Genomic DNA, 27,643 nt, shown 5'->3' on the forward strand with positions numbered 1-27,643 from the left:
TTTTTTTCAATTTTTTCCTTTTGAAAGTTTATAATATTCTCTTTTAATCTCTTTTACAATCTTTGGCTCCAAATTATTTTACGTATTCTATGTGAGCGTATAAGTAATAAAAACGTAGTGCATTCTAATTTTATATAAATCATACGCACCAGTGTTCAATAATAATTTTAATTATGACTTTAATTTAATATTAATTTTAAATTTGATTTAATTTAACAAGATAGCATATATGGCAGACCTTTTGTCCTTCATTAAGAATTTTTAAATACTCTGATAGTTTTAGTTTATAATTATTGTGATGTTCCTACCTCTTTTGAATTTATTGGCTTGAAATTATTTGACGTTTTCATTGTGTGTATGACTTAATTACCAGTATTCTATGGGATCGTATAAGTAATGACCATTTAATGTTTTTAATTTATATAAATCATACGCACCTATGTTAAATTTTAATTTATTATTAATTTTATATTTAATTTAACCAAATAATACATTTTTAAGACCTTTGGTTCTTCATATAAAAAAATAAAATAAAAAATAAATAATAATAATTTTAAATTCAATTTAATTTAACCTAAATAGGTATTCAACATTAACTATTTTGGTTAAATTAAATTCTCGTACATCTTCATATAAAAGCTGAATATTTCTTTTTTATTTTTTATAATTCTTGTGATATTATTAAATCGGTCTCTTTTTAATTCTTTGACTCGAAATTTTTGTTTTGTTCATTGTGTGTCGGCCTCAGTATTCTAGCGTATAGGTTAGGTTAGGTGGTAGCCCGATGTATTAGGCTCACTTTGACTATTCAGTCCATTGTGATACCACATTGGTGAACTTCTCTCTTATCACTGAGTGCTACCCGATTCTATGATAAGCTCAATGACAAGGGACCTCTTTTTTATAGCCGAGTCCGAACGGCATTCCACATTGCAGTGAAACCACTTAGAGAAGCTTTGTAACCCTCAGAAATGTCACCAGCATTACTGAGGTAGGATAATCCACCGCTGAAAAACTTTTGGTGTTCGGTCGAAGCAGGAATCGAATCCACGGCCTTGTGTATGCAAGGCGGACATGCTAACCATTACACCACGGTGGCTCCCTAGCGTATAAGTAATAACAATTCAATGTTTTTTTTTAATTAATATAAATCATACGCCACTATGTTCCATATTAATTTTTATTCTTATAAATTCTCTTGGATCTTCATATAAAATCTGAATATTTCTTCTTTTTTATAATTCTTGTAATATTCCTACATTGTTCTCTTTTAAATTCTTTGCCTCGAAAATTTTCTTTGGCGTGTTCATTGTGTGTAATGCCTTGAACATCAGTATTCTATGGGAGCGTATAAGTAAGAAAAATTCAATGTTTTTTTAAATTTATATAAATCATACGCCACTATGTTCAATATTAATTTTTAATCAATATTAAATTTATTTTATTTAACCAAATGGTTAATGCTGTTCTTCATCTAAAAACTAAATATATATATATATTTTTTTCAATTTTTTATCTTTCGAAAATCTTGTGAAATTCTTTGGCTCCATATTCAAGATTTGAGGCAGAGAAAGCCTAGCACAAGAAATTGCAAAACAAAAACAAACTCAAGAAATAGATTAACATGAAAAGCTACAAACATCTGAACATTTCCAACACATCTGTCTGCCTGTCTGTCTCGTTGGCGCCACAAGATGCCTCTGCACACACACTCTCATAGCCACTGACAAAGATAATAACAAAATTACTCCTTCCTTGAAGGCTCATTTTTTCATTTTCCTTTCTATTCTTTGTGCTGCTTGACTTGCCTTTCTTTGTAATAATCATCGTTCAAACCAACCATGGCTGACTGCCTGTATGCCTTATATTCCATACCAAAGGGATACATGCGCTTGCAGCACAAAAGGTGAGGATGATGATGATTTTTGTATTAAAGTGAAAAGGGTGTATCAGGTTTTTATGTTGCCTTTGAAAATGTACAACTTAGTAAACAATTAGATTTGCCAAAGCAGACGATTCATTATGGCCTCATAAAAACTTTCTTTTTTATTAAGAAGAGACATGGTATGACTCTGATTGGTAAGGGTTGATGGAGAAATTAATGGGAAAATTTAGTTTCCTTTAATGGAAAATTATGGATAATGACAATTTGAGCATAAGTGAGTAACGGATTTAAAAATGGAGGATTTGCAGACATAGATATATGCAAAAAAAAAAGATCAAATTAAAAAGTTCTCAATTTTTAAAAAGTAAAAGTGCGGAAGCAATCTACATAGACACCATATAAAAAAATAAAATAAAATCCATATGTAGCAGCTGATTAAGTAGATTGGTACTCACCATCCATTCGATCCACAACTTGTTCAACTTGTGATCCGGTAGTAACATACTGCAAAATTGGATCATTTCCAATGGATTTTGTACGAGCTTATCATGGGACGAAAGTACTCCGTCTTCCGAAAGCTTTGCCCTGCTGTAGAAATTATGTATTGGAAGTTCATTTGAGACAAAATATCTAAAACAAAAAAGAAAAGAAACAAAAATTCACTATTTCAAAAAAAAAATCAAAAGAAAAAATTGTTTGTTATAAATTTTTTACTATTATCTAATTTTACGAATTTAAAAAATCCCCCGGTTTAAACCTTGGATTGTTGGTACCAACACTATAAATTAAAAAAAGCGAATTTTGAACTTTTTCAGCACTTTATTTCTATGCGAGATTTTATTTCTATAGAAAATGTTGTCAAAATATTATTTCTATGGAGAATTTTGTCAAAATTTTATTTCTATAAAAAATTTTTTTAAAATTTTATTTTTAAAGAAAATTTTGTACAAAATTATTTCTATAAAAAATGTTGTCAATGTTTTTATTTCATATTTGTTTTTTATTTCAGCTTAAAACAATTGAGTTGACTAAACTACACGAATAACTACATAAATCTTTGTACTATAATAAACCCTTTTTCGGAAGGTTCAAGTGTAATTCACTTTGGGTTTAGTGAATTACCCGAATTTATTCGGATAATTGTTTGATAGTTTTGCTGCAAGTAGATAATGCTGATGAGGAATGTAGTAATTCCGAAACGGCCGTCCATCCAACCATTTTGCAGTCTAGAGGGCTTTGCCCAAATAAATTTGACAAACATACTTCTCCTCTGTTGGCTAAGCTACTTTTATAGTTTAGTCAACGCAATGGCTCTAAGCTGAAATCAAACCCACAAATATGATTGAAATCAAAACAACAAAATTTTTCAATAGAAAATTTTGTCAAAATTTTATGTCTATGGAAAATTTTGTCAAAATTTTATTTCTATGGAAAATTTTGTCAAAATTTTATTTCTATAGAAAATTTTGTTAAAATTTTATTTCTAAAGAAAATTTTGTAAAAATTTTATTTGTATAGAAAATTTTGTCAAAATTTTATTTGTATAGAAAATTTTTTTCAAACATTTCTATTATTTATTTATTTCTATAGAAAATTTTGTCAAAAATGTATTTTTATGGAAATTTTTGTCAAAAATTTATTTCTATGGAAAATTTTGTCAAAATTTTATTTCTATGGAAAATTTTGTCAAAATTTTATTTCTATAGAAAATTTTATCAAAATTTTATTTGTATAGAAAATTTTGTTAAAATTTTATTTGTAAAGAAATTTTTGTCAAAATTTTATTTCTGTAGAAAATTTTGTCAAAATTTTATTTCTATAGAAAATTTTGTCAAAATTTTATTTCTAAAAGAATTGTTGTCGACATAGAAAATTTTTTAAAAAATTTATTTCTATAGAAAATTTTGTCAAAATGTATTTTTATGGAAATTTTTGTCAAAAGTTTATTTCTATAGAAAATTTTGTCAAAATTTTATTTCTATGGAAAACTTTGTTAAAAATTTATTTTTATGTAAATTTTTGTCAAAAGTTTATTTCTATAGAAAATTTTGTCAAAATTTTATTTCTATAGAAAATTTTCTCAAAATTTTATTTCTATAGAAAATTTTTTCAAACATTTCTATTATTTATTTATTTCTATAGAAAATTTTGTCAAAAATGTATTTATGGAAATTTTTGTCAAAAGTTTATTTCTATAAAAAATTTTGTCAAAATTTTATTTCTATAGAAAATTTTGTCAAAAATTTACTGTTATGGAAATTTTTTTTCTGTGGAAAATTTTGTCAAAATTTTATTTCTCAGGAAAATTTTGTCAAAAATGTATTCCTATGGAAAATTTTGTCGAGTTTTTCTGAAAACTCGTTTTTCTAATTTTTTGCTTAATTTAATATCACTCAAGAATTGTGGATTTTTAAATATGAATTGATGTTAAATATTCGAAAAAATTTAAATACACCCTCGAGAAATCACCAAACCACCAAATCGTACACAGAAATAATGTCACGGAACATTTTGTCAAAATTTTATTTCTCAAGAAAATTTTGTCAAAATTTTATTTCTTTAGAAAATTCTGTCAACATTTTATTTCTGTATACAATTTTGTCAAAATTTTATTTCTCAAGAAAATTTTGTCAAATTTTTATTTCTATAGAAAATTTTGTCAAAATTTTAAAATTTTATTTTTATAGAAAATTATGTCAAAATTTTAAAATTTTATTTTTATAGAAAATTTTGTCAAAATTTTATTTCTAAAAGAATTGTTGTCGACATTTTATTTCTATAGAAAACTTTGTCAAAATTTTATTTCTGTAGAAAATTTTGTAAAAATTTTATTTCTATAGAAAATTTTGTCAAAATTTTATTTCTATAGAAATTTTTATCAACATTTTATTTATATAGAAAATTTTGTCAAAATTTTATTTCTATAGAAAATTTTGTCAAAATTTTATGTCTATAGAAAATTTTGTCAAAAATTTATTTCTATGGAAAATTTTGTCAAAAAATTTTTTTTAACTTTTTTACCAGTATTCTATGGGAGCGTATAAATAATAACAATTCAACTTTTTTAATTTATATAAATCATACGCACCTATGATAAATTTTAATTTAATTTAATCACACGATAAATGTTGAAGACCTTTGGTTCTGCCTATAAAAACTCAATTACCTTTTTTAAGTTTATAATTCTTGTGATGTTGCTACATCGAGTAGCTTTTGAATTTTTTTGACTCATTTTTTTTTTTTGGCGTATTTATTGGTTTTGGCCTTAACGCCAGTATTCCCTGGGAGTGGATAAGTAATATTTCAGTGTTTATTTTTTTTTTTTTTTTCATTTATATAAATCATACGCCACAATGTTCAATAGTAATTTTCCAATATCCACTGTGGTGAAATTTCTCATTTAACTTCCAATGTTTTTTCTTATGCTTTTCCCCACAGTTTCCCACCATTTCTAAAATTTTCGATTTCCCCACAAAAAAAAACTTCAATGGAAACAATGACTAGAGAATCCCAAGAAGCGATTAAAAATAAATTCTTCCATAAAAAGCAAATTCTTTGGAAGTAAAGAATCCTACATCATCGTATAAATAATTATAAATTAAATATAAATAAATCTTTTTTTTTAGAAAGCTAAACCTTCCAATTTTTTTTTTAATTTTATGCCGGTCGGGAAATTATTTTATTATTATCGAATTATGAACACGATTGATATAAATTTTCGATTAAATTTCGTTAATACATTCTTGAGACACAATTCTTTGCAATTCAAAATCTAAACCTTTGTTTTTATTCAATTTATTCAATATTTATATACCAATACGATTGAAGTTATACTTTCAATAAAAATTCGTTAAAATTTGTTTGGGAGAAATTTGGGGGGAATTCAAAATTCCTTCGACATCATATTGCAAACTCAACGTTCAATGTTTTCCTAAATTTTATGACAATCGAGATGTTTTATACAATTTTATATTTTAATCAAAAAATTCATAGGAATTTCAATTTTCGATTTTTTTCCTCAAAATTGAGGTACAATTTTCAATAAAACTGTCAATATCAATCATTTTAAAGATTTTTTAAATCAGTTTATCACAATGGACTGAATAGTCTAAGAGAGCCTGAATCTTAATCGGGCTACCACTTTAGTCTAACCTTACAAAATTTTATAGTTGAATGACAATCGCACAGAAAAATCCATCTTCCAATTTTTTTCTCAAAATTTAATTTCTGTCAAGAATTACAAATTTTTAGATATGAATACGATTGAGATAAAATTTTCGATAAAAATTTTCTTAAAAAAATTATGAAAGAAAATTCTTTGGAATTCAAAATTCCTTCGACATCACATTTGTATCAACGAATCAATTTTTTTAACTCAACTTCCCAAGTTTTTTTCCTAAAATTGTATTACCGATCGAGAAATTATCGTTTTTTTAGATTTATTTCGCGATTGCGATTTTTGATAACTATGCGTTAAATATGTTTTAAACATTTTATACACAGAAAGAAAATATCACCAAAATATAAACAATTAAAAAGTTGATTGAAGTTGATCATTTTTTAAATTAATAAATTAATTGATAAAATTAATTTTAACAAGATGGAAACATTAAGTTAATTAAGTCAATGATTGAAAATTAAAAAATTTTTAAATAAAAAATTAATTGATACAATTAACTTTTTAATCAAACTCCGAAGACTAAGTTACATCAAAAAGAAGTGGTGGAACTTTTTTTTTAATTTTTTACTAAAAATTTATTTCAAACAATCAATTTTTTAAACAAGCTGAAAACACAAAGTCAATTAAGAAAGTAATTAAAAATAATTACGTTTTTTATGAAAAAATTAATTGAGTTTTGCAATCATCATCAATTAAATTTGTAAAGGGTGATTTGTTAAGAGCTTGATAACTTTTTTGTTTAAAAAAACGCATAAAATTTGCAAAATCTCATCGGTTCTTTATTTGAAACGTTAGATTGGTCCATGACATTTACTTTTTGAAGATAATTTCATTTAAATGTTGACCGCGGCTGCGTCTTAGGTGGTCCATTCGGAAAGTCCAATTTTGGGCAACTTTTTCGAGCATTTCGGCCGGAATAGCCCGAATTTCTTCGGAAATGTTGTCTTCCAAAGCTGGAATAGTTGCTGGCTTATTTCTGTAGACTTTAGACTTGACGTAGCCCCACAAAAAATAGTCTAAAGGCGTCAAATCGCATGATCTTGGTGGCCAACTTACCGGTCCATTTCTTGAGATGAATTGTTCTCCGAAGTTTTCCCTCAAAATGGCCATAGAATCGCGAGCTGTGTGGCATGTAGCGCCATCTTGTTGAAACCACATGTCAACCAAGTTCAGTTCTTCCATTTTTGGCAACAAAAAGTTTGTTAGCAACGAACGATAGCGATCGCCATTCACCGTAACGTTGCGTCCAACAGCATCTTTGAAAAAATACGGTCCAATGATTCCACCAGCGTACAAACCACACCAAACAGTGCATTTTTCGGGATGCATGGGCAGTTCTTGAACGGCTTCTGGTTGCTCTTCACTCCAAATGCGGCAATTTTGCTTATTTACGTAGCCATTCAACCAGAAATGAGCCTCATCGCTGAACAAAATTTGTCGATAAAAAAGCGGATTTTCTGCCAACTTTTCTAGGGCCCATTCACTGAAAATTCGACGTTGTGGCAGATCGTAAGTCTATTCATGATGAAATGTCAAAGCATACTGAGCATCTTTCTCTTTGACACCATGTCTGAAATCCCACGTGATCTGTCAAATACTAATGCATGAAAATCCTAACCTCAAAAGAATCACCCTTTAATTAAATCAATTAAAAAATTAATTAAAATATGCTAATGAAATAAATTAGGTTTTTAATCAAGTATGTTTTTAATGACTAAGTAAAACTGTGATTGATACTATCATTTTTGTGTTTGAAAACATTTCATTTAAAAAATAAATTGGATCAGTTAATTTCGTGATTGAATCAGAATTTTTTTTTGTGGAATTTCCATTTTTTTTTTTCAATGAAAAATTATAAATTTCCACACATAAATATAATTGAGTTAAAATTTTCTATACAATTTCTGTAAAAAAAAAAAATTGGAAGTCAATTCATTGCATTTATTGCAATTCCTTCCTTTTTGTTTGTAAAATCAACTTTCCATTTGTTTTCCACATTTTATCCAATTGGAAAATTACGATTTTTTGATATAAATACTGCAAATTTTTCGATAAAAATTCGTTGACAAATTTTTTGGACGAAAATTCTTTGGAATAGTAAATAATATTTCTGTGAACAAATAAACAAATAAATTATTGTAGAAATTTTAACCTTTTAATTTTTTTCCTAAATTTTATATTTATCGATTAATTATGGAGGTTTAGATACGAATACGATTTTTGGAATTTATTCGACATTATATTTGTAGCAAAAAATCGATTTTTTTCAGAAAACTTAATTTTCTAATTTTTTGCTTAATTTAATATCACTCAAGAATTGTGGATTATGATTGATGTTAAATATTCGAAAAATTAAAAAAATTAAATTTTTTTAATCATTAAGAGAGAAGTTCACCAATGTGGTATCACAATGGACTGAATAGTCTAAGAGAGCCTGAAATATTAGGCTTCCGTTAAACCAAAATTAAAATACAAAATTAAATCTTGCAATGGTTTTACTCTAATATCCTCTAGACCTTCGAGAAATCACCAAAACACCAAATCGTACACAGAAAAAAATGTCACGGAAATTATTCCAATTAAAGACGTAATTGAGTTTAAAAAAAAATATTCAATTAAAAATTTAATCGATTCAACAAATTTTGTAATTGAAAAAAAAAAACAATTACAAAAATTAATCGTTTCAATTATTTTATTAATTGACTTTCAATTAATTTTTTAATTGATACTATCATTTCTGTGATTGTAGACATTTCAATTAAAAATTAATTGGATCAATTGATTTCGTGATTGAACACAAAAAATATATTTTTTGTTTTGTGTGTATAATAAGGTGGAGCATTTAGTCTCATTCTTCAATCCCTTTTATTTACAAAACCCCCCTGCTATAACAAAAACTCTTTGACGGTCTTTTATTAAAGTCTCATTGCAAACTAAAATAAACACAAAGTGGTCACAAACATATCTCGACAATCTCCTGCATCATCAAAGCCATATTCACACCATTGCCATCGCCATCGTCATCATCATCATCAGCAAAAGCATAATCATTATTTGGTTTAATATTATCAACAAAATTCTCATCAATAACACCACGACTAAATAACCAACTGCCATCCTCAAAAACTTCCTTGCAACAAAGTCCCAGTATTTTGTCCATGAAATTGCCGCCAAACCAAATACTGATGAGCCAACAACTGGCCTTAGTAAATGCGAGTGTGTTTTTGTGTATGTGTGTGGATTTGGTTTAAATAAATGAAACAAAACTAAAGGCTATCCCATCATTCTCATCCCTCAGAACCCAATACCCTTGGCCAACATATGTGGACTAAAGAGAGATACCACAACACATTACGAACCATAACAAACCCAGTTATAAGGTAAGGGTTGTGGAAGGCCTAAAGGAAGGCCTTTATATAGTGTAGCATAACAATACAGATATAAGGGAAGGTGCATTAATCCAACCAAAAGGATCTTCTAAATTTAATTCTTAAAGATGATGTATGGTAAGCTCTCTTTAATATCCTGCGGGAAGAACAAAACGAATTTCCATAATCACTCTAGAATTGGCCTCAAAATCTATAACCTTAAAATCTATCATTCTTACCGCTCATCATGTAAGAATCAGCCACCGCTCACCATGTGTATCCCCCTTGCTCACCATTCTAGCACCACCACCAGACAAACTACACACAAAGTGTAATTTTTATCAATAAAAGTGGCGTCGTTTTGTCGGGCAAGTGTTGCTTGCATATGAAACGTCGACGCTTATTTCTGAGTTCGTTTTTGTTTTTCAGTTCATTTTAATGGAATCACTGATTCTGGGTATACTCATATGGGTAGCATGGCTTGTGTTTTTGTTTTCCTCCTGCTGGTACTGTTGAACATCAACTGGAACACCATTGAAAGGAGGGCATTTGCATGAAAGCCCCCACATATATACAGTGCAGTGCATAACATTTTCTACTTTGTGGTATAAATGCAACAGCAAAACAATGCAAACGTGTTGAATTCAAATACCCGCCTCCACCGCCACCACATAAAAACAGATTCCGATTCCGTCTGCAAAATGTGGCAGCCATAATTTTATGTTGTGCTAATGTGTGCGCGATTTTGGCTAGAGTCCTCCCTCCTTTGGTTTCGTTGTTTGATTTGTATGCGGTGTATGTAAGACTTTTTTTTTTTGCTTTGCTTCCATACATAGGGTCTCTCCCATATGGAGGAATAAGGAAAGGCAACTAAATGTGATTATGAATTGGATTGAACTGTGGTTATTCGAAATATATATATTTTTTTTAGGGAAATAGACATGGGAAATTTTCCGAAAATTTTATTTCTATAGAAATTTTTTAAAAAAATTTATTTCTCCAATTAATGAATTGTTGATTGAAACGAGCTCGAGGTCTGTGTTTCTTAATTTATTTTTTTATTCAATATTTCGTCTTTTCATTGAAAGACTTCATCGGGAAAATTATTGAAAACAACAAAAATATTACACCCACTATTGAGTAGAACCTAACGACACAGCTTCTGTTGTCATACTATGGAAAAATCAAATACAGGTCGAATACACAAAAAAAAAATTCACGAAAATTTTTCCAATTAAAATCTTAATTGAGTTTTAAAAAATATTCAATTAAAAATTTAATTGAATCAACAAATTTTTTAATTGAAATAAAAATCAAACACACAAATTAATAGTATCAATTAATTGTTTAATTGGATCAATTAATTTTTTAATTGACTGTCAATTAATTTTTTAATTGATACTATCATTTCTGTGATTGAAGACATTTCAATTAAAAAATTAATTGGATCAATTAATTTCGTGATTGAATCAGAAAAAAATTTTTTTGTGTGTACAATAAAAACAAGTTTGTAAAATTTTATTTCTATAGAAAATTTTCTTAAAATTGTATTGCTTTAGAAATTTTTATCAAAATTTTATTTCTTTAAAAAAATTTTGTCACAATTTTATTTCTATAGAAAATTTTGCAAAATTTTATTTCTGTAGAAATTTTTTTCAAAATTTAATTTCTATAGAAAATTTTTTTAAAAATTTTATTTCTATTGAAATTTTGTCAACATTTTATTTCATATTTGTTGTTTTGATCTCAGCTTAAAAACCATTGTGTTGACTAAACTACAAGAGTAGCTTAACCAACAGAGTAAAAAAATATTTGTCAAATTTATTTGGGCAAAGCCCTATAGACTGCAAGATGGTTGGATGGACGCACGTTACCATAAAAGTGAACCACACTTGAACCTTCCGCAAAAAGGTTTATGATAATCGGCTTTTACCGAAATAAATCTTTGTACAAACATTTCTCTTTTCCTTTGCCACCTTCAAATCATCGATTTGAGTGCAGTTGGCTGGGTTTATTTCGAGCGTGCTACCTCTTACTTCAACTGCACTCAAATCGATGATTTGAAGGTGGCAAAGAAAAAGAGAAATGTTCGTACAAAGATTTACTTCGGTAAAAGCCGACTATCAAAAACCTTCCGAAAGGAAGGTTCAAGTGTGGTTCACTTTGGGTTTAGTGAACTACACGAATTTATTCCGATAATTGGTTGATAGTTTTGCTGCAAGTAGAGGATGCTGATGAGGCATGGGTTAATTCCGAAACGTACGTTCATCAAACCATTTTGCCGTCTATAGGACTTTGTCCAAATAAATTTGACAAACCTTATTTTCCTTTGTTGGTTAATCTACTCTTGTAGTTTAGTCCACTCAATGGCTTTTAAGCTAAGATCAAAATAAAAATTTTATGATTGAAGTACAAACCAACAATAACAAAACCAAAACAAATTTTATTTCTATAGAAAATTTTTGCAAAATTTTACTTTTGTATATAGAAAATTTTTGCAAAATTTTATTTCTATAGAAAATTTTGTAAAAATTTCATTTCTATAGAAAATTTTGTCAAAATTTCATTTCTATAGAAAATGTTTGCAAATTTTATTTCTATAAAAATTTTGCAAATTTTATTCTATAGAAATTGTTTGCACGATTTTATTTCTTAGAAAATTTTGTCAAAATTTCTTTTCTATGTTGTAATTTTTGCAAAATTTTATTTCTATTAAACATTTTGTCAAAATTTCATTTCCATAGAAAATTTTGTCAAAATTTCATTTCTATAGAAAATGTTGTCAAATTTTTTATTTATATAGAAAATTTTTTCAAAATTTCATTTCTATAGAAAATTTTGCCAAAATTTCATTTCCATCGAAAATTTTGTCAAAATTTCATTTCTATAGAAAATGTGGTCAAATTTTTATTTCTATAGAAAATTTTTGCAAATTTTATTTCTATAAAAATTTTGCAAATTTTATTCTATAGAAAATGTTTGCAAAAATTTATTACTATAGAAAATTTTGCCAAAATTTCATTTCAATAGAAAATGTTGTAATGTTTTAATTTATATAGGAAATTTTGTAAAAATTTTATTTCTATAGAAAATTTTTGCACAATTTTATTACTATAGAAATTTTTTGAAAAATTTTATTTCTACAAAATATTTTTGCAAAATTTTAATTCTATTGAAAATTTTTGAAAAATTTTATTTCTATAGATAATTTTTGCAAAAATTTATTTCTATAGAAAATTTTTGCAAACTTTAATTTTTATAGAAAATTTTGTTAAAATTTTAATTCTATAGAAAATTTTTGCAAATTTTATTTCTATAAAAAATTTTGCAAATTTTATTCTATAGAAAATGTTTGCAAACTTTTATTTCTAAAGAAAACTTTTGCACAATTTTATTTCTATAGTTTTTTTCGCAAAATTTGATTTCTATAGATAATTTTGTTAAAATTTTATTTCTATAGAAAATTTTTGCAAATTTTATTTCTATAAAAAATTTTGGCAAAATATATAGAACATTTTGTCAACATTTTATTTCTATAGAACTTTTTATTAAAATGTAGTCTAAATTTTATTTCTATAAAAAAATTGCAAAATTTTATCTTTATAGAAAATATGTTTAAAATTTCATTTCTATAGAATATTTTTACAAACTTTTGTTTCTATAAAAAACGTTTGCAAAATTTTATTTCTATAGATAAATTTTGCAAAATTTTATTTTTATAGAAAATTTTCGCAAAACTTTATTTCTATAGAAAGTGTTTGCAAATTTTTATTTCTAAAAAATATTTTTGCAAAATTTTAATTCTAATGAAAATTTTTGAAAAATTTTATTTGTATAGAAAATTATTAAAAAATTGTTTATCTATATAGAAAAGTTTTGCAAAATTTTATTTTTATAGATAATTTTCGCAAAAATTTATTTCTATAGAAAATTTTTTCAAAACTTTATCTCTATAGAAAATTTTCGCAAAATTTTATTTCTATATAAAATTTTGGCAAAAATTTATTTCTATAGAAAATTTTTGCCAAATTTTATTTCTATAGAAAATTTTTGCAAACTTTTATTTCTATAGAAAATTTTTGCAAACTTTTATTTCTATAGAAAATTTTTTGCAAAATTTTATTTCTATAGAAAATGTTGTTAAAATTTTATTTCTATAGAAAATGTTTGCAAATTTTATTTCTATAAAAAATTTTGCAAATTTTATTCTATAGAAAATGTTTGGAACATATTTGCAACAATTTACATAGAAAATTTTTTAAAAATTGAATATCCAAATAGAAAAAATTTGTAAAATTTATATCTATCGACAATTTTGTCAAAATTTTATTTCTATAGAATATTTGGTCAAAAATTTATTTTTATAGAACTTTTGTTAAAATTTAGTCTAAATTTTATTTCTATAAAAAAATTGTAAAATTTTATCTCTATAGAAAATTTGCGTAAAATTCTATTTCTATAAAACATTTCTACAAAAGTTTATTACTATAGCAAATTTTTGCAAAATTTTATTTCTATACATAAGTTCTGTAAAATTTTATTTATATAGAAAATTTTAGCAAAAATTTATTTCTATACAAAATTTTGTCAAAAATTTATTTCAATAGAAAATTTTGTATAAATTTTATTTCTATAGAAATTTTTCTCAAAACTTTATTTCTATACAAAATGTTGTCAAAAATTTATTTCAATAGAAAATTTTGTATAAATTTTATTTCTATAGAAAGTTTTTGCAAAATTTTATTTCTATAAAATATATTTGCAAAATTTTAATTCTGTTGAAAATTTTTGAAAAATTTTATTTCTATAGAAAATTATTAAAAAATTGTATATCTATATAGAAAAGTTTTGCAAAATTTTATTTTTATAGATAATTTTCGCAAAAATTTATTTCTATAGAAAATTTTGTTAAAATTTTATTTCTATAAAAAATGTTTGCAAATTTTATTTCTATAAAAAATTTTGCAAATTTTATTCTATAGGAAATGTTTGCAAAATTTTATTTCTATAGAAAATTTTGTTAAAATTTTATTTCTAAAGAAAGCCTTTGCAAAATTTTATTTCTATGGAAAATTTTTGCAACAATTTAATTTTGTAAAAATTTAATATAATTTATATCTGTAGACAATTTTGTCAACATTTTTTTTCTATAGAATATTTTCTCAAAAATTTATTTCTATAGAATTTTTGTTAAAATTTAGTCTAAATTGTATTTCTATAAAAAAATTGCAAAATTTTATCTTTATAGAAATATTGTGTAAAATTTTATTTCTATAAAATATTTGTACAAAATTTTATTTCTATAGCAAATTTTTGCAAAATTTTATTTCTATAGTTACATAAGTTTTGCAAAATTGTATTTTTATAGAAAATTTTCGCAAAACTTTATTTCTATACAAAATTTTATTTCTATAGAAAATTTTGTCAAAATTTTATTTCTATAGAAAATTTTGTCAAAATTTTATTTCTATAAAAAAATTTTGTCAAAAATTTATTTCAATAGAAAATTCTGTATAAATTTTATCTCTATAGAAAGTTTTTGCAAAATTTTATTTCTATCAAATATTTTTGCAAAATTTTAATTTTATTGAAAATTTTTGAAAAATTTTATTTCTGTAGAAAATTATTATTAGATTATTATTTCTGTAGAAAATTATTATTATTATTAGATATATATAGAAAAGTTTTGCAAAATTTTATTTTTATAGATAATTTTCGCAAAAATTTATTTCTATCAAAAATTTTCAAAAATTTTATCTCTATAGAAAATTTTGTCAAAATTTTATCTATATAGAAAATTTTTGCTAAATTTTATTTTTATAGAAAATGTTTGCAAAATTTTATTTATATAGAAAATTTTTGCAAAATTTTATTTCTATAAAAAAATTTTGCAAAATTTTATTTATATAAAAAATGTTGCCAAATTGTATTTCTATAAAAAAATTTTTGAAAAATTTTATTTCTATAGAAATTTTTTGAAAAATTGTATCTCACTGTGCAACAATTTACTGCACTTAACTCAAAAGCAAAGTACCAACGGTGTTTTCTTCAAAGCCTCATTCACTTGCAGTTGCCAATACACTCACACACGCAAACACACACAAAGTGGCAAATGGATTTGTAGCAATATCACCCAGAGGGAATGAACACGTCATACCGGTTTCGATTTTCATATTATGGATACCATGAACCCAAAAACAACGGCCTAAAAGCCACAAACGAATACACATGCATACAGACACACACAGAATTGCAAAGGCACCCAAAACAAACTACATAGCGATGACTACTCTGGGCTTGACTACTCAATGTGTGCTTTAATGGGGGCAACTTTATAGACAGTCGTCATCATCATCATCATGTTGTCGTTTTGTGCATACATATATTTGCATTATATCTACGTATGTGTGCGTGAGTATGTTAGTCAATAGCACCGCCAACAAACGACCGATATACAGACCATACCGTCATCATCCAACACCGGTATCAGGTCGAGCAAAAAAACCAGCAACAACAAAAATGTTGCAAGAAAAGAATGCCTGGCCATACGGCATGGAACCTTTGAGCCAAAAGTTTTTTTGTGAAGTAGACAACACGTCATTCTACCATGGTTTTATTGAATTCATGAAACACACAGCCATCAAGAGGGACTTTAGAGTACGGAACAACCACAACCATATGAAATAAACCAAACAAAGAGTAATAAATGCAACCAAATAAACCACCAACTTGGTAATGTGCAGTTGTTTTATAAGTCCGTCTCGTATTCGTATTTAAATTGGGATAGGAAAGAGATAATGTAGGAAAATTTTTGTCAAAGCTTTCGCAAAAGTTTCGATAGAAATAAAATGTTCACAAAATTTTCTATAGAAAAAAGTTGCTAAATTTTCTATACAACTAAATTTGTAAAAATTTTCTATAAAATTAAATTAAATAAAATATTGCAAAATTTTCGATAGAAGTAAAATTTGCACAAAATTTTCTATAGAAATAAAATTTCCTATAAAAATAAAATTTTGAGAAAATTGTCTATATATTTGAAATTTGGAAAAAAATATAGAAATAAAATTTTCACGACATTTTCTATAGAAATAAAATTTTGAAAGTTTTTTCTATATTTTGATAAAATTTTATATAGAAATAAAATTTTGACAAAATTTTCTATAGAAATAAAATTTTGAAAAAATTTTCTATAGAATAAAATTTTGACTAAATTTTCTATAGAAATGAAATTTTGACAAAATTTTCTATAGAAATAAAATTTTGATAAAATTTTCTATAGAAATAAAATTTTGATAAAATTTTCTATAGAAATAAAATTTTGACAAAATTTTCTATAGAAATAAAATTTTCACAAAATTTTCTATAGAATAAAATTTTGACAAAATTTTATATAGAAATAAAATTTTGACAAAATTTTCTATAGAAATGAAATTTTGACAAAATTTTCTATAGAAATAAAATTTTGATAAAATTTTCTATAGAAATAACATTTTGACAAAATTTTCTATAGAAATAAAACCTTGACAAAATTTTCTATAGAAATAAAATTTTGACAAAATTTTCTATAGAATAAAAATTTGACAAAATTTTCTATAGAAATAAAATTTTGAAAACATTTTCTATAGAAATAAAATTTTGATAAAATTTTCTATAGAAATAAAATTTTGATAAAATTTTCTATAGAAATAAAATTTTGACACAATTTTCTATAGAAATAAAATTTTGACAAAATTTTCTATAGAAATAGAATTTTGACAAAATTTTCTATAGAAATAAAATGTTGACAAAATTTTCTATAGAAATAAAATTTTGAAAAAAATTTCTATTGAAATAAACATTTCACAAAATTTTCTATAGAAATAAAAATTTGACAAAATGTTCTATAGAAATAAAATCTTGGCAAAATTTTCTATAGAAATAAACTTTTTACAAAATTTTCTATAGAAATAAAATGTTGACAAAATTTTCTATAGAAATAAAATTTTGACAAAATTTTCTATAGAAATAAAATTTTGACAAAATTTTCTATAGAAATAAAATTTTGACAAAATTTTCTATAGAAATAAAATTTTGACAAAATTTTCTATAGAAATAAAATTGTGAAAAAATTGTCTATTGAAATAAACATTTCACAAAATATGAGATGTGAGAGTGTGAAAGCTTTACATGTAAATACATTGGGACTTGTGAGATTTATTAATTCCTAGCCGTAACTAATGCGGCTATTTGGTAAGGAAGATAGTTTTAAGTTGTGCCCCACAATAATGAATTGTTAAAAATATGTATAGGGAATTGTAATTTTATAATTTCACAGCTGATATCTAACAGTTTCCAGGAATTCTGTAACGAAATAAAATTTTGATAAAATTTTCTATAGAAATAAAATTTTGACAAAACTTTCTATAGAATAAAACTTTGACAAAATTTTATATGGAAATAAAATTTTGACAAAATTTTCTATAGAAATGAAATTTTGACAAAATTTTCTATAGAAATAAAATTTTGATAAAATTTTCTATAGAAATAAAATTTTGACAAAATTTTCTATAGAAATAAAATTTTGACAAAATTTTCTATAGAATAAAATTTTGACAAAATTTTCTATAGAAATAAAATTTTGATAAAATTTTCTATATAAATACAAAATTTTGATAAAATTTTCTATATAAATACAAAATTTTGACACAATTTCTATAGAAATAAAATTTTGACACAATTTTCTATAGAAATAAAATTTTGACAAAATTTTCTATAGAAATAAAATGTTGACAAAATTTTCTATAGAAATAAAATTTTGAAAAAATTTTCTATTGAAATAAACATTTCACAAAATTTTCTATAGAAATAAAAATTTGACAAAATTTTCTGTAGAAATAAAATCTTGGCAAAATTTTCTATAGAAATAAAATTTTAACAAAATTTTCTATAGAAATAAAATGTTGACAAAATTTTCTATAGAAATAACATTTTGACAAAATTTTCTATAGAAATAAAATTTTGACAAAATTTTCTATAGAAATATAATTTTGAAAAAATTTTCTATTGAAATAAACATTTCACAAAATTTTCTATAGAAATAAAATTTTGACAAAATTTTCTATAGTAATAAAATTTTTACAAAATTTTCTATAGAAATAAAATTTTGACAAAATTTTCTATTGAAATAAATTTTTGATAAAATTTTCAATAGAAATAAAATGTTCACAAAATTTTCTGTAGAAATAAAATGTTGATAAAAATCAATAGAAAAATTTTTAGAAAATCTTCTAGAAATAAAATTTGCTATTAAAATTTTCACACAATTTTGTATCGAAATAAATTTTTGAGAAAAATGTGTAAAGAAATAAAGTTTTGAGAAAATTTTGTAGAGAAATTTTCACAAAATTTTGAAAACTTTACAATAAAAAAAAATTTGAGAAAATTTTCTGGGGAAATAAAATTTCGACAAAATTTTCTGAAGAAATAAATGCTTGACAAAATTTTCTTTCGAACTAAAATTTTGATAAGATTTTCTAACGAAATAAAATTTTGACATAATTTTTTATAAAACTAAATTTGCAAAAATTTTGCAGAAAAAAATCTATAAAAAAATCTATAAGAAAATTTGGTATAGAAATACAATTTTTACAACATTTTCTATCGGAGCAAAATTTTGAGATTATATTCTGTAAAAACAAAATTTTGAGAAAATTTTCTACATAAATGAAAATTTTCAAAAATTATGGATATAAAATTTTGACAAAATTTTCTATAGAAATAAAATTTTGACAAAATTTTCTATAAAACTAAATTTGCAAAAATTTTCTATAGAAATAATATTTTACAACCAAATTTCTACAGAAAAAAAATTGCAGAAATAAAATTTTGGCAAAATTTTCTATTGAAATAAAATTTCGACAAAATTTTCTATAGAAATAAAATTTTGAAAAAAAAATTCTATAAAAATAAAATTTTTATAAAATTTTCTATTGAAATAAGATTTGAGAAAATTGCCTATAAAATAAAATTTTTGAAATAAAATTTCGACAAAATTTTCTATAGAAATAAAATTTTGAAGAAAAAAATTCTATAAAAATAAAATTTTTATAAAATTTTCTATTGAATAAAATTTGAGAAAATTGCCTATAATATAATATTTTTGTCAATTTTTCTACAAAAATATATTCTCCCTACACACATCTGTGGAATACAATAAACAAAAAAAATTTGAGAAAATTTTCTACATAAATATAATTTTTCCAAAATTTTCTATTGAAATAAAATTTTAACAAAATTTTCTATGAAAATAAAATTTTGACAAAATTTTCTATAGAAATAGAATTTTGAAAATTTTCTATAGAAAAAAATTTTGACAAAATTTTCTACAGAAATAAAATTTTGAGAAGTTTTCCTATAAAAATAAATTTGTTATAAAATTTCTATTGTGAAAATTTTCTATGAAATTAAATTTTTGTCAATTTTTCTACAAAAATATATTCTCTCTATACACATCTGTGGAATACAATGAACAAAAATTAATAAGCAAATATATCGGAGGGGTATTGTGAGCTTCCAAACTTTCATATAAAGCCTCACACAAAACAACCAATGGGTCTGTTTGTCGCACTAGCTCATTAATATTCCACCCCCCATAAAAAGGACCTTGACGAAAAATCATCCTCACCATTCAATGGATACACGGGCTATTTTACGGATAAAAATATTCCCCCAAAAAGAGCGGCAAAATTGTATGCTGTTATTTGTCCGTTTTTTTTTTCGAAAAATATTTTTACACACAGATATATGAGCTCAGTATGGAACATGGGCAAAAGTAAAAAAAAAAACTGGCACAAGGGCGTTTGCCTTACAGCTGTTGAATGTGAAAAATGGGAGCCCGAGAAAAATGGTAATTTTCCCTCTCCTTTCACCCTTACATATCCTACTTGCGGAGAGACAAAAACAAAAAATGCTATAAAATGTTGGCCAGGAATTCATAAAAGCTTTATGGAAGCCAGAAGTGCCACAAGAAAAACGGATAAGAAGGGCGAGCTGAAACAAAATTAATAAATCGAGTCTATGGGGAACTCAACAAACTGTAGTCTAAGGGCAAAAAGAATAAAGCCCAGCATAATCGTAGAATCATAAAGTAAATTTCCATATTTTCCATATATTTCATATTTTTTTCCTCATCATTGAAACTGTTGTCCCTTTCCATTCCATGTATACGCCTTGTGTTGTTTTCGTACATTAAATAGACTTCACTTTGTACAGATGAATAAAGGGGTAGGCGAAAAAATGTGAGTGTGTGAAAGCTTTACATGTAAATACATTGGGACTCGTGAGATTTATTAATTCCTAGCCGTAACTAATGTGGCTATTTGGTAAGGTAGATAGTTTTAAGTTGGGCCCCACAATAATGAATTGTTAAAAATATGTATAGGGAATTGTAATTTTATAATTTCACAGCTGATATCTAACAGTTTCCAGGAATTCTGTAACGAAATGAAATTCTGACGCAATTTTCTATAGAAATAAAGATTTGACAAAATTCTTCTATAGAAATAAAATTAAATTAAAAAAAATCTATAAGAATAACATTTTGGAAAAATTTTCTATAGGAATAAAATTTTGCAAAAATTTTCTATAGTATTAAAATTTTCTATAATAATACAATTTTGGCAAAAAATTCTATAGAAACAAAATTGTAAAAATTTTCTATAGAAATAATGTTTTTGAAAATTTTCCATAGACTTAAAATTTTCACAAAATTTTCTTTAGAAATAAAAATTTTTTACAGAAATAAAATTTTTCAAAAGATTTCTATAGAAATACAATTTTGACAAAATTTTCTGTAGAAATAAAATTTTGACAAAATTTTCTGTATAAATAAAATTTTGAGAAAAATTTCTAAAGAAGTAAAATTTTGACAAAATTTTCTATAGAAATAAAATTTCCTATTGAAATAGAATTTCGAGAAAAATTTCTAACGAAATAAGACTTTAAGAACAATTACTATAGAATAAAATTTTGACAAAATTTTGTATAGAAATAAAATTTTGACAATATTTTGTATAGAAATAAAATTTTCTGATTATTAATTTTGTTCGGCTTGAGGTCATAGAAACAATCGATTATTAATTTGTTTTAATATTTATTTCCAATATTTCGGTTAGATCCACTAACCATCTTCTGGGATTTTGTATCTACATAAAATACAAAAATTAAATTACTTTTAATGTTCACAAATCACAATATTATTTTAGATATAATATATTGAAAATAACTAACGTGAGTTCGTGTGATGCTGTTCGTTCTGCAAGTCACCGCACAGTAAGCTTCGTTTGTGTCGTTTTGACAAAATTTTGTATAGAAATAAAGTTTTGACAAAATTTTGTATTGAAATAACATTTTGACAAAATTTTCTATAGAAATAAAATTCTGACAAAATTTTCTATAGAAATAAAATTTTGACAAAATTTTCTATAGAAATAAAATTTTGACAAAATTTCCTATAGAAATAAAATTTTGACAAAATTTTCTATAGAAATAAAATTTTGACAAAATTTTCTATAGAAATAAAATTGTGACACAATGTTCTATAAAAATAAAATTTTGACAAAAATTTGTATAGAAATAAAATTTTGACAAAATTTTCTATAGAAATAAAGTTATGACAAAATTTTCAATAGAAATAAAATTTTGACAAAATTTTCAATAGAAATAAAATTTTAACAAAAATTTTCTATAAGAATAGCATTTTGCAAAAAATTTCTATAGGAATAAAATTTTGCACAAAATGTCTATAGTATTAAAATTTTCTATTATAATAAAATTTTTGCAAAAATTTTTATAGAAATAAAATTTTGACAAAATTTTCTATAGAAATAAAATTTTGACAAAATTTTCTATAGAAATAAAATTTTGACAAAATTTTCTATAGAAATAAAATTTTGACAAAATTATCAATAGAAATAAAATTTTGACAAAATTTTCTATAGGAATAAAATTTTAACAAAAATTTTCTATGAGAATAGCATTTTGCAAAAATTGTCTATAGGAATAAAATTTTGCAAAAAATGTCTATAGTATTAAAATTTTCTATAATAATAAAATTTTTGCAAATATTTTTATAGAAATAAAATTTTGACATAATTTTCTATAGAAATAAAATTTTGACAAAATTTTCTATAGAAATAAAATTTTGACAAAATCTTCTATACAAGTAAAATTTTGTCCAAATTTTCTATAGAAATAAAATTTTGAAAAAAAAATCCTATAGAAGTAAAATTTTACAAATTTTCTATAGAAATAATGCTTTTGAAAATTTTCAATAGACTTTAATTTTTCACAACATTTTCTATAGAAATAAAAGTTTGCTACAAAAAAACAAAATTTTCTATAGAAATAAAATTTTGACAAAATTTTCTATAGAAATAAAATTTTTCAAAAATTTTTATAGAAATACAATATTGACAAATTTTTCTACAGAAATAAAATTTTCTATAGAACTAAAATGTTAACAAAATTATATAGAAATAAAAGTTTGGAAAAAATTCTATAAAATTAATTAATTAAATAAAAATTTCTGTAGAAATAAAATTTTAAGAACAATATCTATAGATTCTATAGAAATAAATTTTTTTAGAAATACAAAATTTTGACAAAATTTTCTATAGAAATAAAATTTTGACAAAATCTTTTATACAAGTAAAATTTTGTCCAAATTTTCTATAGAAATAAAATTTTGAAAAAAATCCTATAGAAGTAAAATTTTACAAATTTTCTATAGAAATAATGCTTTTGAAAAATTTCAATGGACTTAAAATTTTGTCCAAATTTTCTATAGAAATAAAAGTTTGCTAAAAAGAACAAAATTTTCTATAGAAATAAAATTTTTAAAAAATTTTCTATAGAAATACAATTTTGACAAATTTTTCTGCAGAAATAAAATTTTCTATAGAATTAAATGTTAACAAAATTATATGCAGGTAGAACACCTATGTTGTTAGCACCTATATTACCTGTTTATTTTCATAATTCATTATGATTGTAAATATATAAATAAATAAATAAATAAAAAAAATTATATAGAAATAAAAGTTTGGAAAAAAATTCTATAAAATTAATTAAATAAAAATTTCTATAGAAATAAAATTTTAAGAACAATTTCTATAAAAAAAAAAAAATTTGACAAAATGTTCTATAGAATTTAAATTTTAACAAAATTTTCTATAGAAATAAAATTTTGACAAAATTTTGTATAGAAATAAAATTTTCACAAAATTTTGTATAGAAATAAAATTTTGACAAAATTTCCTATAGAATTAAAATGTTGACAAAATTTTCTATAGAAATAAAATTTTAACAAAATTCTCTACAGAAATAAAATTTTGACAAAAATTGTATAGAAATAAAATGTTGACAAAAATTTGTATAGAAATAAAATTTTGACAAAATTTACGTGATATTTAAGATTTTGCAACCAAAATTTTAGAATGCGCAATTTACAAAATTATAACGACAATTTTCTTTAAAATAATGACATTTTAATTAAAATAAAGTTTATAATCTTTACTTCAAAAATTTTTTCATTAAATTTAGGACACAAATTTTGTAAATTTGGGTCCCTCCGTTAAAGTCGCATATCCTTGAATTAAAGAAAATTTTCCTTCAAAAAAAGAAACACATTTTTGATTTAAAGAAATCGTCCTTAAATTAACTGAAATATTGAATCTTTAGATTAAGATAAAAAAGCTTCAAATATAGGCTAAGACTTATTTTAGCATCTTTGCTTTAAAGTTTTTTTTTTTTGAATTAAGAAAACATTTTTACTTTGAGGTATCCGCTATAATTTGGATTTTTAAACTGGCATTTTTTGTACGTGAATAGCTTTATTAATATACCGCGAAAAGAAAATTAAAATTCAATACATGAGATCTGAATCCTATTTTTAATATATTGATCCTAGATTTAAGGCCAGATAAGTCGCTAAAAAAATGTCTTTATTTTAAAGAAGCCGCATCGTTGGCTTGGAATCAATACCAAAATCCTTAATCCAAGTAAACTTTTTTGAGTGTAGAAATACAATTTTGACAAAATTTCCTATAGAAATAAAATTTTGATAAAATTGTCGATAGAAATACAATTTTGATGAAATTTTCTATAGAAATAGAAGTTTTGCAAAAAAATTCTATAAAACTAAATTTTTAACAAAATTTTCTATTGAAACAAAATTTTGAAAAGATTTTCTATTGGAGTATAGTTTTGATAAAATTTTCTGTCGAAATAAAACTTTTGAAAAGATTTTCTAGTGGAATATAATTTTGAAAAAAAAATCTATTGAAATACAATTTTGACAAACCTGAGGAAATTCTGTTGGTCCTCCATAGCCCACGGAGCAATAAAAACGCAATTATATAGAGTACCTCTATTCCAATGTTGACTCAACCAAGCCCAAACTGCCGCTATTTCACACACACACCTAATAGGCGACGTGTGTCATTGTCTACATTTGTTGGCAATGTTATTTATAAACATTATTGCTCTACGTCATGAATTTCCATTGAATTATTCTGCACGAGTACGTGTGAGTTTGTGTAAGTGGCTTTGTGGGAAATGTATGTCTAGGATTTTCACCCACCACCTATATTGTGTAGGAGTTCAACACAAGTAACAAGAGAATGGTGAATTCCATAATCACACAACTGTGTTGGTGTATCACACGTGTAACAGCAAACACACACACAAATGATGGGTGACGATGACGCCAATGATGGTATGCGAGGTAACAGAACAGTTCGCTTAAGGTGAGCCATAGTCAACGCAATAAATTTGTTCTGTTGTTCTTGGTTTTTCTCTTGCTTACTGTGCAAACACCTTTCCGTTTCCTCTTTTTTTGTGTTTGATCGCTGTTTTGAGGGTTTTGGTTTTGTTATAACGAAGGAAATCTTCTGTTGTTCTTTTATTTTCCATGGCATTATTTTTCAAGTTTTTATAGACGTGCTTTATGCGACGGTCGGTAGGAGTTGGAGAAGCTACTAAAGCTATTGGTGGGTGGATTTTTGTTTCATGGCTAATGGAGAAATATAAGTCGTCTGATTACGGTAGGTTACATTAAATTAATGTCTACTACTATTTTCTTAGGATTTCGAAAAATAAAATGAAACTGGTGTTGGATTTATACACGTGCCTTGTGATTATTTGGTACCACAAAGTTTTTAGTGAATGTAATCAATATGCCATGTGGATAGTGGGAAGCTAAGGCAATATTGATATTCATAACGCTTTTATATAACATTTTAATTAATTTTTAATTAATAAAAGAAGTCAAATAAAATTTATTTTTAAATAAGCTAAGGGTGTGCAATTAATTTGAACTTTGTGATAGGATTTCTCTTTGGGGAGTGTCTTAATTTACAAATTCCTCAGAGTCGCTAAAATACGTCTTTTTGTTATTCAAATCAATGTTGGCATATTTTCAACAAAAATAATTTTTCTTAAAAAGTTTCCTATAGTAACGAAAATGTGAAAAAGTTTTCTATGGCAAAAAAAAATTTTACAACATTTCCTGTAGCAAAGAAGTTTCGAAAAAATTTCCTATATCAAAGATATGTTGACAAAATTTTTTTATAGCTATGAAATTTTGACAAATTCTCTATAGCAAAGAAATTTTGACAAATTCTCTATAGCAAAGAAATTTGGCAAAATTTCCTACAAGAAAGAAATTGTGACAAGATTTCCTATGGCAAAGAAATTTTGACGAAATTTCCAATGACAAAGAAATTTTTTCAAAATTTCCTACAGAAAAGCTCCTTTGACCAAATTCCTATAGCGAAGAAATTTTGAGAAAATTTCCTATAACAATGAAGTTTGAAAGGAATTCCTATTGCCAAGAAATGTTGACAAAATGTTTTATAGCTATGACATTTTGACAAAATTTCCTACAAGAAAGAAATATTGACAGGATTTCCTATGGTAAAGAAATTTTGACAAAATATCCTATAATAAAAAAAAATTGACAAGATTTCCTATGGCAAACAAAATTGGACAAAATTCCCTGTAGCGGCAAAATTTCCTATATCAAAGAAATTGTAACAAAAAAAAATCTTACAGCAAAGAATTTTTTTCTATAGTAAAGAAATTTTGACAAAATTTCCAATGACAAAGAAATTTCGACAAAATTTCCAATGACAAAGAAATTTTAACAAATCTTCCAATGACAAAGAAATTTTTAGAAAATTTTCTATAACAAAGAAATTTTTAGAAAATTTTCTATAACAAAGAAATTTTTTTAAAATTTCCTACAGAATAGCATCTTTGACAAAATTCCTATATAAAATTTCCTATAGCGAAGAAATTTTGAGAAAATTCCCTATAACAATGAAGTTTAAAAAAGAATTCCTATTGCCAAGAAATGTTGACAAAATTTTTTATAGCTATGACATTTTGACAAAATTTCCTAAAAGAAAGAAATATTGACATATTCATATGATAAAGAAATTTAGACAAAATATCCCATAATAAAAAAATATTGACAAAATTTCCTAGGGCAAACAAAATTGGACAAAATTCCCTATAGCGGTGAAATTATGACAAAATTTCCTATATCAAAGAAATTGTGACGAAAAATCTTACAGCAAAGAATTTTTTTCTATAGCAAAGAAATTTTGACAAAATTTCCAATGACAAAGAAATTTTTAGAAAATTTTCTATAACAATGAAATTTTTAGAAAATTTATATAACAATGAAATTTTTAGAAAATTTCCTACAGAATAGCATCTTTGAAAAAATTCCTATATAAAATTTCCTAAATTTTGAGAAAATTCCCTATAACAATGAAGTTTAAAAAAGAATTCCTATTGCCAAGAAATGTTGACAAAATTTTTTATAGCTATGACATTTTGACAAAATTTCCTATAAGAAAGAGATATTGACAGGATTTCCTATGATAAAGAAATTTAGACAAAATATCCCATAATAAAAAAATATTGACAAAATTTCCTAGGGCAAACAAAATTGGACAAAATTCCCTGTAGAGGTGAAATTTTGACAAAATTTCCTATATCAAAGAAATTGTGACAAAAAATCTTACAGCAAAGAAATTTCGACAAAATTTCCAATGACAAAGAAATTTTTAGAAAATTTTCTATAACAATGAAATTTTTAGAAAATGTTCTATAACAATGAAATTTTTAGAAAATTTTCTATAACAATGAAATTTTTAGAAA

General features: G+C 24.1%; 1 protein-coding gene and 1 long non-coding RNA gene across 4 annotated transcripts in view; one reads left to right on the forward strand and one right to left on the reverse strand.

Moving 5' to 3' along the window:
• The window catches only part of LOC142241487 (uncharacterized), a 206,783-nt gene that overhangs the window by 71,920 nt on the left and 107,220 nt on the right, over positions 1 to 27,643 (reverse strand). Inside the window, exon 2 of the long non-coding RNA XR_012723652.1 lies at positions 2,341 to 2,515. This is a non-coding gene — a long non-coding RNA (uncharacterized LOC142241487). The remainder of the gene's footprint in view (positions 1 to 2,340; positions 2,516 to 27,643) is intronic.
• Positions 1 to 27,643, forward strand: part of shn (zinc finger protein schnurri) — a 239,578-nt gene that overhangs the window by 71,846 nt on the left and 140,089 nt on the right. The gene's annotated exons all lie outside the window — the stretch shown is intronic.

This window comes from Haematobia irritans, chromosome 5 (genome assembly GCF_050003625.1).
Source record: "Haematobia irritans isolate KBUSLIRL chromosome 5, ASM5000362v1, whole genome shotgun sequence".
Lineage (NCBI taxonomy): Eukaryota > Metazoa > Arthropoda > Insecta > Diptera > Muscidae > Haematobia > Haematobia irritans.